The 16,088-nt window shown below is 41.6% G+C and overlaps 1 long non-coding RNA gene across 2 annotated transcripts in view; it reads left to right on the top strand.

The window, feature by feature from the left end:
• The window catches only part of LOC107052003, a 3,844-nt gene extending 2,902 nt beyond the window's left edge, over positions 1-942 (top strand). For both annotated transcript variants that reach the window (XR_001464045.4, XR_001464046.4), the window contains exon 2: positions 1-942. This exon is cut by the window's left edge. This is a non-coding gene — a long non-coding RNA (uncharacterized LOC107052003).
• Positions 943-16,088: the final 15,146 nt, after the last annotated feature.

Raw genomic sequence — 16,088 nt, forward strand, 5'->3', positions numbered from 1 at the left:
CCCACTCGAAAGAACTGAATGCCGTTGCTCTGTATTAGCCACCCTTCTGGTTTAATTTCTGTTTTTTTTTTCCAGGGGTTTTGTTTTGCTTTGCCTTGTTTTGGGTTTGTTCTTTTCTTTTTTTTTTTTTGATCCTTGTTTGTTTGTTTGTTTTTGCTGCGGCATTTTAATCTCCTCTCTTTTAGGAATTTTCTGTTACATTCCTGAGCCTGGTTCTGGAATACTTTCATCTCAGATTGAGCAGAATCTTGTTTCTGTTCCTCGGTAGATGTCTGAAGTGCAAAATCTACTTGATCATAACTTTCTGTGGGGTTTACTGCAGGGTAGTCTGCACGTAAAGACCCTGAAGTCATGTGAAATAGGAGCCTTGACCTCAAGACACAATAAAGTTGGCTGGTTTGGTTGTGGCTCAAAAGGTCACTTTTTTTCGGGGACTGCCTCTGAGTGCTGTTTTAAACTAATTATTACCTTTGATTTTAACTTAACATTTGTTTAAAAAGAAAAAAAAAAGAGAGAGAGGAAAGAAGAAAAGAAAAAGAAGAAAGAATGAAAAGGAAATGAAAGGAAAAGGAAAAAACCCTCAGTTACTACTACTTAAACAGTTTGACTGGCATGTATATCACATTATGGACATATGAAAAGACAAGATTTCTGCCTGAGGAGCTTATAGTGTAAAACAGACAGAAAGTACCGTGAATAATAAAAGCAGACAGAGCAGAGATTTGTGTGTGTACGTGGGAAGAGTGGGGAGGTGCGTAGAAACATATTCAGAGCTCAGAAATATTCTACCAATTGACACTGATTATGATACTTTTCTTTCTTGTTCTGTTTCCATGTACGTACGGTAATAGCTTTGTTCTTCTCTATTTACCTGTTTTTTCAGTGAGATATTCTATCACAGGAGATCACCTGCTTTCTTTTTCTGTTCTAGGTTCTAGGACAATGGGTAACACACATACATCTTTATTTTTCTACTCGGCCATAACATATGACACCGAAATCCCCCCCTCAAAATGTTATATCTGCTTCCCTTGGCAGGGTTTCCCTAGTAATCCACAGTGACTCACCACTGCAAAGTACAATTCTCACTTAACAGAAAATAAAAATGAGCTTGAAATTTTGGACTTCTGACTCTACCATCCCCTAACAAATGCCATCTTTAGGTTTGTTGTTGTTGTTTTGCTTTGTTTCTTATATATATAAAATGTTCAGAAACAGGCAAACAAACAAGATATTTGGAGTCAACCTCTTTTTCCTTATGCTCAGCTGCATTAGGCGATTGAAAATGGAAAAAGAAGAAAAAGAGAGCTAAACAGCTCTTTAACAAAGGATGAACGCTACATGGGCTTCATTCTTTTTAGGTGTTGAAAGTGAGATGCTGTCAGAAATAGGAGTATCAGAAAAGGTGACGGAACAAGCCGAGAAATTACACTGCAGTCAATCAGCCGGGCCAGATGGTATTCATCCGAGAGTTCTGACGGAACCAAGGACCGGCGCAAGTGAGCTGCTAACAAAAATATGTAATTTATCATTAAAAACAGCTACTGTACCAGAGGACTGGAGAATGGCCAAGGTTGTACCCATCTCTTAAAAAGGTGCTAATGATGATCCTGGGAATTATAAACCAGTAACTCTTACTTCAGTACTAGGAAACTATTCAGAGAATCGCTGCACATAATGTGCCGAGGCACACAGATAGCAAGGGAAAGCTGCAGTGCTCCTACTGAAATCCTCTCAGCTCTCTTGGAACTACACGAAAGAGTTAATGAACTAGTCAATAAAGTAGAACCAGAAGACGCAATTTATTTAGTGTTTCCAAAAGCTTATAGTAAAGTCTCTCAGAAGAAAAACCACAGCAGCTCCAGAATTAAAATCCAGTTGTGCTGAAAAACTGGCTAGAGGATGGAAAACTATATATATTTATCAGACTGCTTTGAATCGTGCCTCTTGAAAGCATTTTATAAACGCTAGCAGATGCCCACCACTTCCAAATGAGCTGGTTGTACCAGAGGTTAAAGAGCTTACCTGGAATTGAAGGGACAGCTGTGGCAGAGCCAGGGCTTCGGCTCCGGAGCAGCAGGTTCCAGAGTTGTGCTCGGCTCCCCAAGCTGCGAAAGGATCAGCAGTCATGCAAGCAGAGAGGTTAACTCCGAATTGCCCCTGGGATCAATAGTAGCCATAAGGATGGGTTTGTCCAACGTGTTCATTAACCACCTTAAACATCTTCCAGAATGAGGATGGTAACATTTGTTTTCACTGCTACAGCCACAGCTTGCTTGCTGGTGTTCAGACCTGGCACCCATTGATCTAAATGGGAAAATTCATGACAGCACTTGGCCATTTATTGAGTTAACTGAATTTCGGCAAAACCTAAAGAAATTCCAGAGTAAGCTAGAGAACTGAGATAGAATGGCAATATGATGGCAGTCAAAATTAAACAGACTATTGCCGAGGAGTTTGTGCCGGAAAATATTGTCAAGAACTGATGGCAATTAATTAGCCCGGGAAAATCTAAGCATCATTCACTGAAAAAAAGCTACCCAGCGTACTGCAGTAGCTTAGAAAGCATACAAAAGCAGATGAGACACTCAGATACATTAAAAACCAAAAAGATGGCTGAACATAAAATATTACTGCGTGATTTCATGAGTAAAAGTTGCATTTCTGGACATCCTGTCGTATTTTTGTCACTGTGTTATAGCAAAGTGAGGAAACACAGAGAAATGCAGTAAACATGATTAATGAAACAGGAGATGGGACCAAGTTAGGAGGTAGACTTAGAAGAAATCATTTAATTTAGAAGCATGAAGAGGATGAGGAGTTTTAGGACCACATAAAATTTCAGTTGATGCAGAAAAGCTCAGATGTTCCTGTCTGTTCTGTTTCATTTCAGAAAAAAAATAAGCAGGAAACATATTTAAATGAATATATGAAGGTGTTTTTTGTTGTGTTTTTTTTTTTTTTCTCGTTAGAATATATATCTGAGTCGTGGAATTTATTTTTGCAACAGAAGATCGAGAAAAACAGCTCTGGGGGCGATTGCTATGCTTTAGTAGGAAAAAAAGGAGGAAAAAAAGAGATTAGAAAAGGGAAACAAAAGCTAAGAGAGGAGGAAGAGTAACTCTGCCATGTCTCCCCATCCACACAGACCCTCTGGCTGTCCCTTCACACAGTGGCTTGTGGAGGAAGATCCAAGAAACCCATGACCCAAGCCATCCTATGCAACATGTTTTCCCCTCTAAAGCCATTCCTTTTTCTGACAGAAATCCATACAAGTTCTGCTGTGGGTCTCTCCTGCAGAGAGACTCTCTCTCTTGTCTCTCTCTCTGGGGCAGGATGGGGGCAGAGAGGGAAGAGCACAGCCAGCCCAGAGCCTGGTCCTGTGCCAGAGCTGGGCCTGTGCTGCCCGACATCCCTTCTATCCCCAGGCACCGATGCAATCCCCTGAGAGGGGAAAAAGCAGTGGGAACTCCATGTGCCTCTCCTGGTGGAATTTCTCAGCACTTTTTCTTTCCTCGGGATTTTTCCCAAGAGAAAGGAGTATTTAGCCTTCACTTAGCTTTACCGAAGTATTAGACATTTATTTGATTAAGTACAGCATCTGCAGCCGCACCAGCTAGAATAAAAATTACAAGGGCTATCAATCCTCATACTTCAAGGCACGAGCTGATGGCCAGCTGGGGTCGGGAAGAAATTCCCCAGTGCTGCCATGAGGTACAGGGTGCTGCCTCCCGCACCGGGCACAGTGCGAGGTCGGGGGCGCGGGGCCGGACGGGCCTTGGCCTCAGTGCAGGGATTCCTTTGTTCCCGGGCTGGGTTTCTGTGCTGCACGAGTTTGTCATCGTGTCTAAATCAAGCGTTAATTATAATTCTGAAAATGCGGGAATATTCATGAATTCTTATGTTGGCAATAACCGTGCGTAATACAATACGGACAAAAACAACGTCTGCTGCGCAGCAAAAAGGAAGTTGACGGCTTTGAGCACAAGGCACTTTCTGTTTCCAGTTACCCTCCAGAACTCCTTGCACCCGAGAGTCAACGCCTTGGAGAATAATAACGTAATTGCGATTTTGTTTTATGGTATTCTGACAACAAATTTGATTCAGTAGTGTCTGCGCAGTTCAAACAAAACAAAGCACTCCAAGAGTTCGACTGCGCGATGCTGATATTTTTTATGAGCTCGAATGTAATCCAAAGAACGGCGTGATGGTCTTGATGAACATACTTTAAATAAAATTTCCTTCTCTGGTTCTCTGGTTCCATCAGCATTTTGATAGAACTCTGAGAGAAAAAAAAACAAAAAACCCCGATAGCTGCTTTATTCCTGTCAGGTTCTTTTTGTAAAGCAACTCGCGGAGATGATTGCAAGAGTACATTAAAGGCATGCATTTTCGAAGTTAGTCAGTTGTCAAAGTGATTTTGAGGGTTGACAATCACATTTAAGACAAATATAGAAATCTGAAAGAAATGCTTACAAGCAATTTCATATTCTGGGCAATGATTTAGTTTGGAAATGCATCCAGTTCAAGGGTTAAATGAAAGCAAAAGCAATCACTTCAACCATGTTTTTGAAGAAAATAAAACAGCTTGATGTAAGCTAAATGAAGGGGGTCTGTGACTTAAAAGGAATGGACAGATAGAGAAAAAGGTCAGAAGATTAAATTTTCCCTAAGGGAAAAGTCATTCTTTGGAATCATTAACCTCCTTCTAGGTCACTACTGAAAAAAACAGCAGGAAATCCTACTGCTCCTAGAAAGATGGGTGCATCGTATACCGCCCACTGACCTACCGGCACTGTGGCAAACAGAATTCTGCTTACACATTCTCCTCCAGGCGTGCTTGGTTTTAGTACGCCCATTTTAAAGCAATATGATCTTTTAGCTGAACTCTGAAGTGTATCCATAAAGGCAATATTCTAGGGGCTCTGGACGTTAAAAAAGAAGAATCGCTTGTTTAAATGTCTTTTTAACGGGGAGAAATCTGGAAGAGGGGTTTACGAATTAAAAAGTTGGTCAGCAATATGTATCCATTGTCCATTTCTCTTTAGGACTAAAATTAATCATCATCATAGTTTCAATGCGTTTTAGTGACTTTTTGAAACCTAAAACACACTGTCAGCATGCCAGAAGCAGCAGTATGCCTCAAAGTATCTCCTTGTCTCAAAGAACCTACATGAGAGTGTTTCCCTGTTTCTATTGTAAGCCAAATCTGCTCCCTCCTAGAGGAGCCTGAGAGTAAACATTACTCCAAGTAGGAGGATTGGTATACAAACACGTACACATACACGCATATGTATGTAAATGGTAAGTACTATTAAAGCATTTCAAAGACATTCTGTAGCATTTATCAGATCGTATTCAGATGAACAGTCTTACCAGTCTTGCTGGAAACAAGTATTTTATCACAGCCAAGCCTCAAAATAAGTGAGGGAAACTACCTGCAGTCATTTTGTACCACACGATACCATGCAGAAGCATTCATATCTACATTGAATGCGACCTCTTTTTCTTCCCTACTTGCCCCAGAAATAAAACTCCTGATCAAAATAAATGTGGATTCGTATTTGCTTTTGACAGAAGCCCCAGTCCAGCCAAGACTGGCAGCAATTGGACGCCTGTGGCTGTGCAATGCCCCTCGCCTACATGGAGACTCCGGGCAAAGTCTGCACCCTCCTGCACAATCAATGTCTTCACATTAAAGGTTTGTACTGCAGGAAACTAATCTGAAAGCTATCTTAAAATCTTTTGTCTTAAAATCTTTTTTTTTTCCTTTTTCAGGAGAAAAAAAAAAAAAGTGCATATTCAGAAGAGAATTCTAATGTAAGAATTCTTCTGCTAGTAGTAAGACTTCAGCAACTTAAAGCTATGTTGCACTGTGGAAAAAGTGAGAATATTGGCTCATCTATTAAGACATCTCAGATCTCAGCCCTTCTGAATGAACATTGATCAATGCTGTTTCTTAATTTGATGTAGTCTTTTTTTTTTCCCCATTATTTTTTACATACGTGAAATTGAAAAAGAAAAATTGAGCAGGAATGATCACAACCGATTTACTGCCCTGGAAGAAGAAGGTGCCCTGTATTACTTTGATTTGTGAAATCGTGCGTTTTATAAAAAGCCACTTTTCACATGTAAGCAAGATCTTTCAATATTTCAGAAGACAATGGCACAACCTCTGGAGAATAAAGGCATTGAAAGAAGTAGCTAAGAGGAAGACAAACACAGCACAGTTTGTGGGAATTAGCACCCTTTACAAAGCCTAGATGAGGGCAGAAACACACTGAATCACATTCTTCCAACGCGATAATTTTTACTCTTGTTCACACAACTGAATAGCCAATAAGCACGAATCTCCTCCCGAACGCTTGCAGCCCGTTACGCAACGTAAATTGGGCACATAGGTAATGATTTCACGATATGAAGGAAGAGAATGATGTGCCTTGCTTGCTTGCTAGCCAAAATGCATTTCTGAGGCAGGAAATCAAAAACACATCCCAAGCCCTGAAAGTAGACTGCCCGCACTCGCCCTGCTGCCATTAGAGGCTGTCAGGAGGCTGTCAGCTCCAGGAGCCACCGCCACCCAAGGCAAGGCTGCCCCGGTGCCTCCTCCCTGGGAGCGTGCTTTCTGATCACCCTTTGCTAACAGACAGTGAGGAAATATTGCACTGCTGTTGCAGCTGCTTGGAGAACTCCTCAAATACAGTGCAAACACCGCACTGAAACAAAGCAACGGGAGAATGCTGCAGCAGAGACCTCAGCTGAGAGGCAAGATGCAAGATTTATTATGACACAGTGCAGAGGATATCTGAAAGGGAAGTCTAACCAAAGCATTAATGTGTCTTTTCCTCTTTCCTTCCCTCTTCCCCCTACCCCCCATGTTATTTTCCTTTGCAATTCCTATGTATACATATAAAATTGTTTCTTTTCTCAAGTGAAACGGCATCTAAAATGATGAAGAATTTTAGGAGGTGACTGTTTCCTAAGATCTTTTCTACTTGTTTTGTTCTGTGTTCCAGTGTTCTCTACCCACAGGACTCTGAAACGCTGAGATTTCAGCAGTTCATATGTCTGCCTGCCCACCTCTTTTATTAAAGGGTTGTGTTTCTCTTCTGTCAACACCTATTCTTTAGCATACATCTCTGCTATCATTCAGGAAAATGTTGGCATAACATTTTTTTTTTCTTTTTCTTTTTTTCCTTTTAAATTCATTTCTGTAGCCGGGCTTTTCCTTTTAAGTCTCCTTCATTTCTGTCATCGGTTTCAACCCCGAAGTTCTCACTTTTGCAAGACAATGCGCTATTTTCACACGTGTAAAACACTGAGCAAAGTGGAATCGCAGATGTCACATTTACATGTTTATGTTTTTTGTTTCTTTTTTTTTCTCTGCCGGTCGCTCACTTCAACTCTCCAAGCCCAAGATACTGCAGTGGAGCTGAGATTCCCTGCGTTCCTGCATGCAGACCTCCAGCTTTCTGAAACGAGTAGGTATCTCGAAATACGTGGCAGCTTCAGTTTCAGGGATAAAAGCATTTGCTGTGAAATCCAACAATGACCCGTGCACAGACGTTTGCAGTCTTTCCCACACGTGACCATAAACCAGCCTTGTTAATTTTCTGTACTCTCTCGGCCCTTTTTATGTGGAAAAAGAAAAGACAGAAAAAACACCCTCCCAGGCGGAAAGGTGAGTTGTGGGGAAGAAACTCCCCCAGGCTGCCCACTGCTGAGGTTCCCCACCAGGATAGCAGAGAGGACCTGCTTTTGGCTCAGCGTGGAGAGGCCGTGAGATCTGCCCCCGGATCCAGCGGGTCGGTGGGACGCCGCGACCCCATGCCCTGCAGCTCGCTCCTTTGTTCCAGGGCTGGCAGCCAGAGCCCTATGAGCAGAGCTGGCGTCTCCACAGGAGTCCCCGCTCCCATGATGGGGTCCCCAGCCCTGCTCCTACTGCGGGGTGTTCGCACTGCAGGGTGTTATTAATGATTTCTGGGGTGCCGTGTGTGTAAAAAACGTGCTCTATGGAAGAGGCATCGCAAATTTAATTTGCCTCTCTTGAGCACTGTTGCCTGGATGTACGTGAGCTCACAGCCCAGGCGTGAGTCGCTCTGCCCCAAGCTCCAGCTCCTCGTGCCACATCAACCTGCAGCTCCCCGCTCCCCAGATTTTTCAAAGCCTTTCAGTTTGGCCAGATCGGGCTCTTTTTCACAGAAACAAAAAAAGGATCATTGCTGTCACCAAAAGTGACACCCTCCCCATACATCTCCCTCCCCCTCCTGCACATCCAATTATCAAGTCTCTTTTCCAAAGTATGAGATCTCTAGAGCTTCTCAATGAAGGGTTTGTAATAATTCTTTTAACATGGCAAAACACCACATTATTCCCTAAACATTAATGTTGCATGAATGCGAGACTTCTTTTCCCCATGAAATTTCCTTTTTGATTTTACAAAACAGAAAGTGCAATTTAAAACAATGCTAATGGAGCTCCTATATTCCATAATCTAAAATAATTTGGTGTGGTGCCAACAACCAGCTTGCTAAACTGCTTGTCTGAGGTACCCATCCGACCTCCAACAAGGGCACACAGGCCCTTCCTACTATGGCAGGGTCTTTCTGAGAACGCAGCATGGCACACCACAGTGTTTTTGGTCATTTGGATTTTGAAAGACCAGAGCATTATATTCCAGACCTTACAAAACACCACTCAAATGACCTGACACCAACTGAACACCTACCTATCATAGAATCACAGAATGGCTTAGGGTGGAGGTGACCTCAAAGCCCATTCAGCCCCACCCCTGCTATGGGCAGGGCTGCCACCCAGCAGCTCAGCTGCCCAGGGCCCCATCCAACCTGGCCTTGAGCGCCTCTGGGGTTGGGACACCTATAAAAGCTATGAGATGCGAACATCATAACAGTTAAGCAGCAGTCTTTTCCACTTGCTCCCACCAGAGCTCAGGTTCTAGTGAGGTGACCCAGACCCAGTGAGTTCAATGAACTGTAAAACAAATTTGAGTAATACATATCTGAGTTATGTTATAGATTGTAGACAAGAGGAAAGGCAATTCCACAGGCACATCCTGCCCACACTGTCTTTCAGCTGTTTTTTTTTAAGACAGGGCTCTTTCTGCCCTCTGTGATGCTTGGATAAGGCTCTGTTCTCTAAGCTCTTGAATAAGCTGAGATACTGCAGTATTTGCCAGAGGAGAAGGCCACAGCACAGACACAGAGAAGAGGGAGAGATTGTGGATGTTTTCATGCCTTTGTGTCCTCTTGGAGAGGTGAAGTCAAGGGGTGGCTGCTTGAAGGCTGCCCAGCAAAACAGCCAAGAGAGAGTTTGTTGAGGATTTGGCAACACAGATATGCACAACTACAATCGAAATACATGATCTGAGGAAATACACTCTTTCTTGTTGAAAACAGCATCTTGCTGTTTCTATCTTTGGAGTTAATATTTAAAGACTAGAGCTCTAATACACTCCAAGACACTCTCTTATTTCCTTTCATGGGGTCACTTTACTGTATTTTCTTGTTTAAATAAATTGTAAAAGATGCATCTGGCAGATCCACCTTGTAAACTGATTTTCTAACCTGTTCATATCATTATTCAGTACTAGCACTATGTTCCACCTTGAGGTCCCATAGAAACACCTCCATGCCCAGCTTTCTGCTTGGGTACCATTGCTCAGAGACCATGAAAGCATGAAACTGGATACTATCCCTGCAGGTTGGTGCAGTTATGATGTGGCTAAACGAAAACAAAATAGCTTTTGATGCTTATTGTTCTTTTCTCTCTTTTTTTTTTTTTTTTTTGCCATTTTTATTCTTCACTGACTGTAAGCTCAGTAAGGATGCATTTCTCAAAAGGAGCTGAAGTTTCCCTTCTCAACATATTAGAAATTCTGCATTTCAGTGACTCCCACCAACGTTTTTATCCCCCCTCACAAAAGCAGTCCTATCCAAGGATCTTAAAAAAAAAAAAAAGAAAGAAAGGTTGATCTTTAAGTAATACATATGATATTAGTTTTTCCGTTTTAAAATAATCACATTATTGCAGACATTTTAATAGCTGTAGAGGTTGCTATGTATTAACATGATTCATGGTCCTTGACAGCAGTGTCTCTGAAAATCCCACAGGAATGCAAAATACAAAACTCCACACACGTTCAAATTTTACTGCCTGCAGCTAAAAGAGGGGAAAAAAAAACTTAAAACTGTTGAAACCCTTCAACTTTAAAAGCATTAATAGATGGTCCCAGGGGGTTAAATCTAAATCTTAATGTGTAAAAATCAAGTTAATAACCACAGAGATTAATATGGTTGCATTTGATTATTGTGATAATGCAAACAATTAGTACTGCTAAAGTGAGATATATTAGCCTCCTACTTGCCCCACACACATCTGCAAAGCATTGGAAATAAATGGAAATAAAACATTTTTCTCTGAAAGATTTTTCTTCTCTCCTTTTGCCACTGTCTTATTTTCTCTGTAGCTGACTCATTTTTTAAATTATAATTGCTAACATTTTATTATTAAGCCCCTCTTTTATACGACTCTTATAAAATTGGTTGCCATAACCATCCATTCCATATTGTCAGCAAAGTATGCATTCCTCACCAATACCAGTAAATAAATAAATCTTCCAATTAAACGATGTGACTTTTCTTTTAAGTACAAAAATGCCAGACAAATATTTTAACCCAAGAAAAATACAAACTTCTTCTTAGTCCATCATTTATTGTTTTAATCCAGAATGCCATGGGAACAGAACTGGGCATCTAATCCAATCTATATTATAGGCAGAGCTGGAAGTGCCACCTATACTTAATGCCTGACACTTCCCATTACAAAATCCTCTTTTCAGTTGCATATAACTGTGCCATACTTTAAGTGTTCAACTAAAACCCCCCATGCCTGATATCTGCCTTGCTTTCATTTATTTGTTGTTTCGAAATTTTAGCAAAAATAGTTTAGAGATTTCCAAGAACAAGATTATAGACAATACATTAGTTTACCGACATCAGAAAAAGGTCTTTGCAACTGTTTAATAGATTAACTCAAATAGTTCCATTCCTTGGAGCACGGACATCATCTTTGGTACAGAAGAAGACCAACCCTGATGTCACAAATGTGAAAACAGACCAAATTTGGCCGAATCCTAAAGCTCAGTAGACACTTCTCAGGAATTTGGCAGTGGCATTCTTCAAAGACTCTGCCTCTATCAACAGCCTGCAGTATATGGGCAAACTTTGCCCTTCTATTGTTGCTCCCAAATGTCCTGGCTGCGCATGTTCATAAAATCATCTAGGTTGGAAAAGAACATCAAATCCAACCATCAACCTGACCAGTGAGTCTCACCACTAAGCCACGTCCCTTAGTCCATCCACATGTCTCTGAAATGCCTCCAGGGATAGTATACACAAGTTTTAAAAGGATGATTTCACACTATAACACACTCAAAAGGTAGGAAAAAATAGAATAGCTTATGAAGCCCTCATTTCTATCTCGTTTTTTTTTATATTTAGTATGATATAGGTGAACTCATCTGAGGATCAGGTGGGAGATGGAGTACAGAAAGATCAACACATGATGTGTGGTAAGACGAGAAAGGAGAACTTCCTAGGTCAATTTTGTCCTGCACAGAAGAGTCTGTCCTTGCCTTTTTGTTCATCTGCAGCACTGTGAGGAAACCAAAGGCAGCCTGTTCGTTCTGTGGTCACTTACTGTGTTCTGTGAGTGTTTCACTTGACACTTCAGCAGTCTGTCCTCCCAAGTGCCCATTGCTTGCGACTGCAGCTGGGATGTGTGCTGAGGATACACGTGGCTGTGCAGTACTGAGCACTCTGACAAACGGGTGCACAGGCTTGAATCAGCCACCTACAATTAAGAGTAAACTTTGGCCTTAGTTAAACGCTGGTTGCCTCAGTTCCCCTTTTGAAAAATGGGAATAACACCAACCTACCTCTCAGATGAGTGTTGTGAAAATGAATGAATTACTGTTTATGAAGTACTGTAATGATGAGTGCCCATGAGGAACAGCCCATGAGGAAATTAATTATTCTATCTTTGGAACAGGTTTTGAATAGTGAGCAGTAAATAGGATGTAGGACCATTACACTGAATAATGAGAATGAAGCTGATGAACAACATTCACTCTGCACCATCAATGAGACAGGGGCTCGATGAAGAAAACAGTTAAGAAGTCACATGGTTAGAGGCCATATCAAAGTGTATGGTTAGATAATTCTGCTGTGCTCCAGCCTTGGAGTGCTTGGTCCTTGCCAGGGACACTCCAGACCCTCCCAGCTCTGACGACACAGATGCGTTGTGCAGCTGAGCATCCCCTGTGACCCTTTCTTCCCTCTCCGACAGTTTCTAACCCAGTTTCTGAGCCCAGCCAACCTCAGTCTCCTCCCATCTGACTCATAGCTGCAGTTTCCTTGCTTGGCCAGGCCCTGACTCAAACAACCATTCATGCTTCCCTCCCTTCATCCCCAGCCGTTAACCCCAGTTCCTATAAAAACAGGAAAAAGCACATTCCTAACACCAAGACACCTTCCTCTACCAAAATCCTAGCGCAGCTCAAAATCAGATGGATAACAGAGCTTCAGAAAAAGACCTGGGATAATCAGAAATATGCACAAATATGCAAACGTGCACGAACTTCCTAGCTGCAGCAGCTATGATAGCGTCATCAGAAATTTTCCCAAATTCATTCACCCCAGTATTTATCTGGAATGGTATAGGTTGGAAACAACAGCTGAAAACGATGTTTTCCAATGAAATATTTCAGCAGCCACAGTCACAATGGCTGACAGTCCCTGTGCTTCTTACATAATATTGTTAATATCAAAGCGTATAAGAAAGAGAACTCAAATGCTGGCTTTCTGTGCTTTCTGGCTGGAGGACAAAAATATCTATACAGTACACTATTTTTTTTTTAATAAAATTACCTCAGAAGTAAGAACAAGTCAACAACAAAGCAGAATGCAGGTCATCCTAACTCCAGGTATCCCAAACTTCAAAGAAAGCAGTGAACAAATACCTTTAGCTAGCAAGCTCAGATTTGAAAACACATGTTGTTCAGATCAGCTCTCCATTTGTTTCATTGCCTTTTAAGCCATATGTCTTTCAAGATAATCTCAGGTTCTCCATGTTTTACACCAAAGGATAAATCAAGATTTCTCTTTTTAGGTGCTTTGTTTGCAGCTCATGTATGACCGAGATTCTCTCTTAAATTAGGCATTTTATAAAGGTTAACTTTCTCAACTTAGGGTTTGTCTCCAAAGGATTAGTGACTATCTTGTACCTTTGGTATCGATGCTGCTATTGTACTTAGTGAGGGAAAGAAATTTACAAAGGATATATCTTTGTGCTATGCAAGTTACTCTCTGAAAGAGAAGACAAAATTCTAGGCTTTTAGACAGCTGGCTGGATGAGAGACTGATCAGAGCAGCACAAGCACTTTTCTGTGACTTTTCAGAGGAGCATGAGCAGTTTTTGCCAGTGTAGCTGTTCATGGAAGATACTCTAGGGCTAAGATAGGAGCAAAGGAACAGAAAAAAGAAAAGGGAGTGAGACCTAGCTTTATCTGTCCAAATAATTATTCCAGTCTTGGTAAAGAAAGAAATAGAAGGAAGATAGCAGAAACCAAGCTGAGGCTCTTTTGTTCTTCCATCTTGACAAGGATGGAGCCAGGAAGAATAGATAACAACCAACAGCAACTGTAACTGAAGTAGCATGGGCTGCTCAAGAAGCACATTGGATCCCTTACCTCTGTGAGCAAATGATGCTAGTGACCTGCCAGACACATCTCCATTCCATACTTTCCATGGGACCAGTGTCCCATCTGGTCACTCTGTGTCGTCCAGCGCCCAGGCAGTACGCACTTCGTGTTCTTTGAACCTGTGATGCCCAAAGCTCCATCACTATTCTGAAGGCTCACGTAGTCCCAAACACAGCAGGAAGAGGAGAGGGAAAATATCAGAGGATTAGCTGAATTATTGCTAATGATGGGGAAAATCTAAGAAATCGTCTCATATTGTTGCAGCACTTCTTGGACTGATTGGTCCATAAATCACTGTTAGTGGGAGAGACTTCTCACACTGTGGATTTTCTCCATGCGTCCTGACCTTTGCTGTGATGTGACTTGTCATAATCCAGTAGAGAACAAAGTCTGCTTTGTGACAAACCATTTCACCGACTCAGCATGTGAAATACGTAGGCAAGGACATGGAAAGAAGATGGTACACCACCAGGGAATTCTAGCAGGGTGGAAAACCATCCAGGACTCGTGACCTTGGTACCATCTAGCCCAGACAATTCCCTACGCTATCAATCTACATGTATTGTTTACTATCTCCAGTGCAGCAGTGTGTTGTTTGGTGCAACTGCTGCCAGTCCCCATTTCACCCCAGATAAATTCCCATTCTGCTTCCCATTCTGCACTGATGGCCAGTAGAGGTGTCTGCAGAATTTGGCACGTCTTCAAAAGCAAGTAAGAAGAGGGAAGCTCAGACAACCTAGAAGATAGAGAGTGAGGACACTGGGACAGAGGTTTTCCTCTCCAAGATGACACAAAGGAGAAAAAGACTTGACACAGAAGCAGCCAGGTCCTCAGCTCTAAGCAGGTTCGCTGCCAGAAACCAGGCATCAGGGATTTTACACCGGAGAACTGTGTCAATATCTGTGTACTTAGTCACATTTTCCTGTAATAAAAATCCATTTTAGGCACTCTGATTCTGATAATGTGGGAACTGGCACATAATTTATATTTCCAAAGCTGTTTTTTTTTTTTCCTGATTCTGTTTCCCCAGCATTTTTCATGAGTAAATCTCCTTTTTGTCTTTCAGCACTTTTTATCTTTTATTTTTTTCTTCTTTTCTTTTAACCACTGTTTCCAGTGTCCTTCTCCCTGGACTATGCCCAGCCACAGTGGTCTGGGTTTGTAATTATGGCAAAAACTTGTCTCATGACTAGGCGATGACTAGAGATAATTCCCCAGAAGAAACACCTACAGATGAATGCCATTTCTATTCTTTTCCTCTCCTTTTGCTCGGAATTGTCAGGCTGCTGCTCACCCACTGCTTCTTATTTTTAACCCTTCAAGCTTTAACTTTTGTTTTGAATTGAATTATGTCTAAATATTAGAAGGCATTTCCAATAAAAGAACATTGTCATACTTACCAACTGGTCCCTAATGTCCTAATATGACTGTAATTTACAGGTGAAAATCAGCCTACTTGCCTGTCCCTACATTTGGCAGTAATAACAATGTGGGAGTGCGACTGGTTCTGCACAGATGATGAAAACATATGAGCCTCTTTCAGAAGAATAACATAAGGTGTTGTGCCCATGTGATTCTATGTAAGTTGCAACTCCATGAGAAAGGAAATGCAAAGCCCTGCACTCTGCAGGAAAAATCACTGGAGCTGTGCTGGGTTGTTTTTTTTTTCTCAGAGGGTTCCATAATCCCACACTCGGATGGCAAATCTAAATGAAATATTATGATTTTTTTTAGTGGCTGGTATTTAAGATCTTTAGTTCTCAAACATTCATGACATTGTCTGGGAATAATTAGAACAAAATAGTAACATTTTCACAGAAACATAACATGCTTTTAGACCCATTTCTTGGGAATTTTTTCAGATCTCCAAAGTGGATGAGAAAAAAAACCAAATAGAAATAACTTAGGAACAAGGAGGATTGGACTATGACACCTCCTGGCATCAGCCGTACCTCTCTGCAGAGTGAAAAGCTGCTCTTAAGGCACATGTTTGGCTGCGACATACCATTTCCAGGTCAAGGACATGCTTGCATTGTTTGATACACTTCAGAGCATTGAACCTTGCAACCTGGGCTTGTCTTGTTTCTAAACTCACAACGTTGGACTAACAAGTTTTGTTTAATAATACAAAGAGTGACATTGTTTTCTTTAGTGCAGCAAGCACAGGAGCTCTGTGCACAGGACACAGAAATTCCTGCAAAGTGTGTGTGCGTGTCAGAAGCTTGGGCCAGAATATCACACTGCATCCGTGAACCAGTTGTTGCATGAGCTACAGGTGAAAGAAATGCTATTGCTTCAGCTTGACAGC

The sequence above is a fragment of the Gallus gallus genome, chromosome 2 (assembly GCF_016699485.2).
Source record: "Gallus gallus isolate bGalGal1 chromosome 2, bGalGal1.mat.broiler.GRCg7b, whole genome shotgun sequence".
NCBI lineage: Eukaryota > Metazoa > Chordata > Aves > Galliformes > Phasianidae > Gallus > Gallus gallus.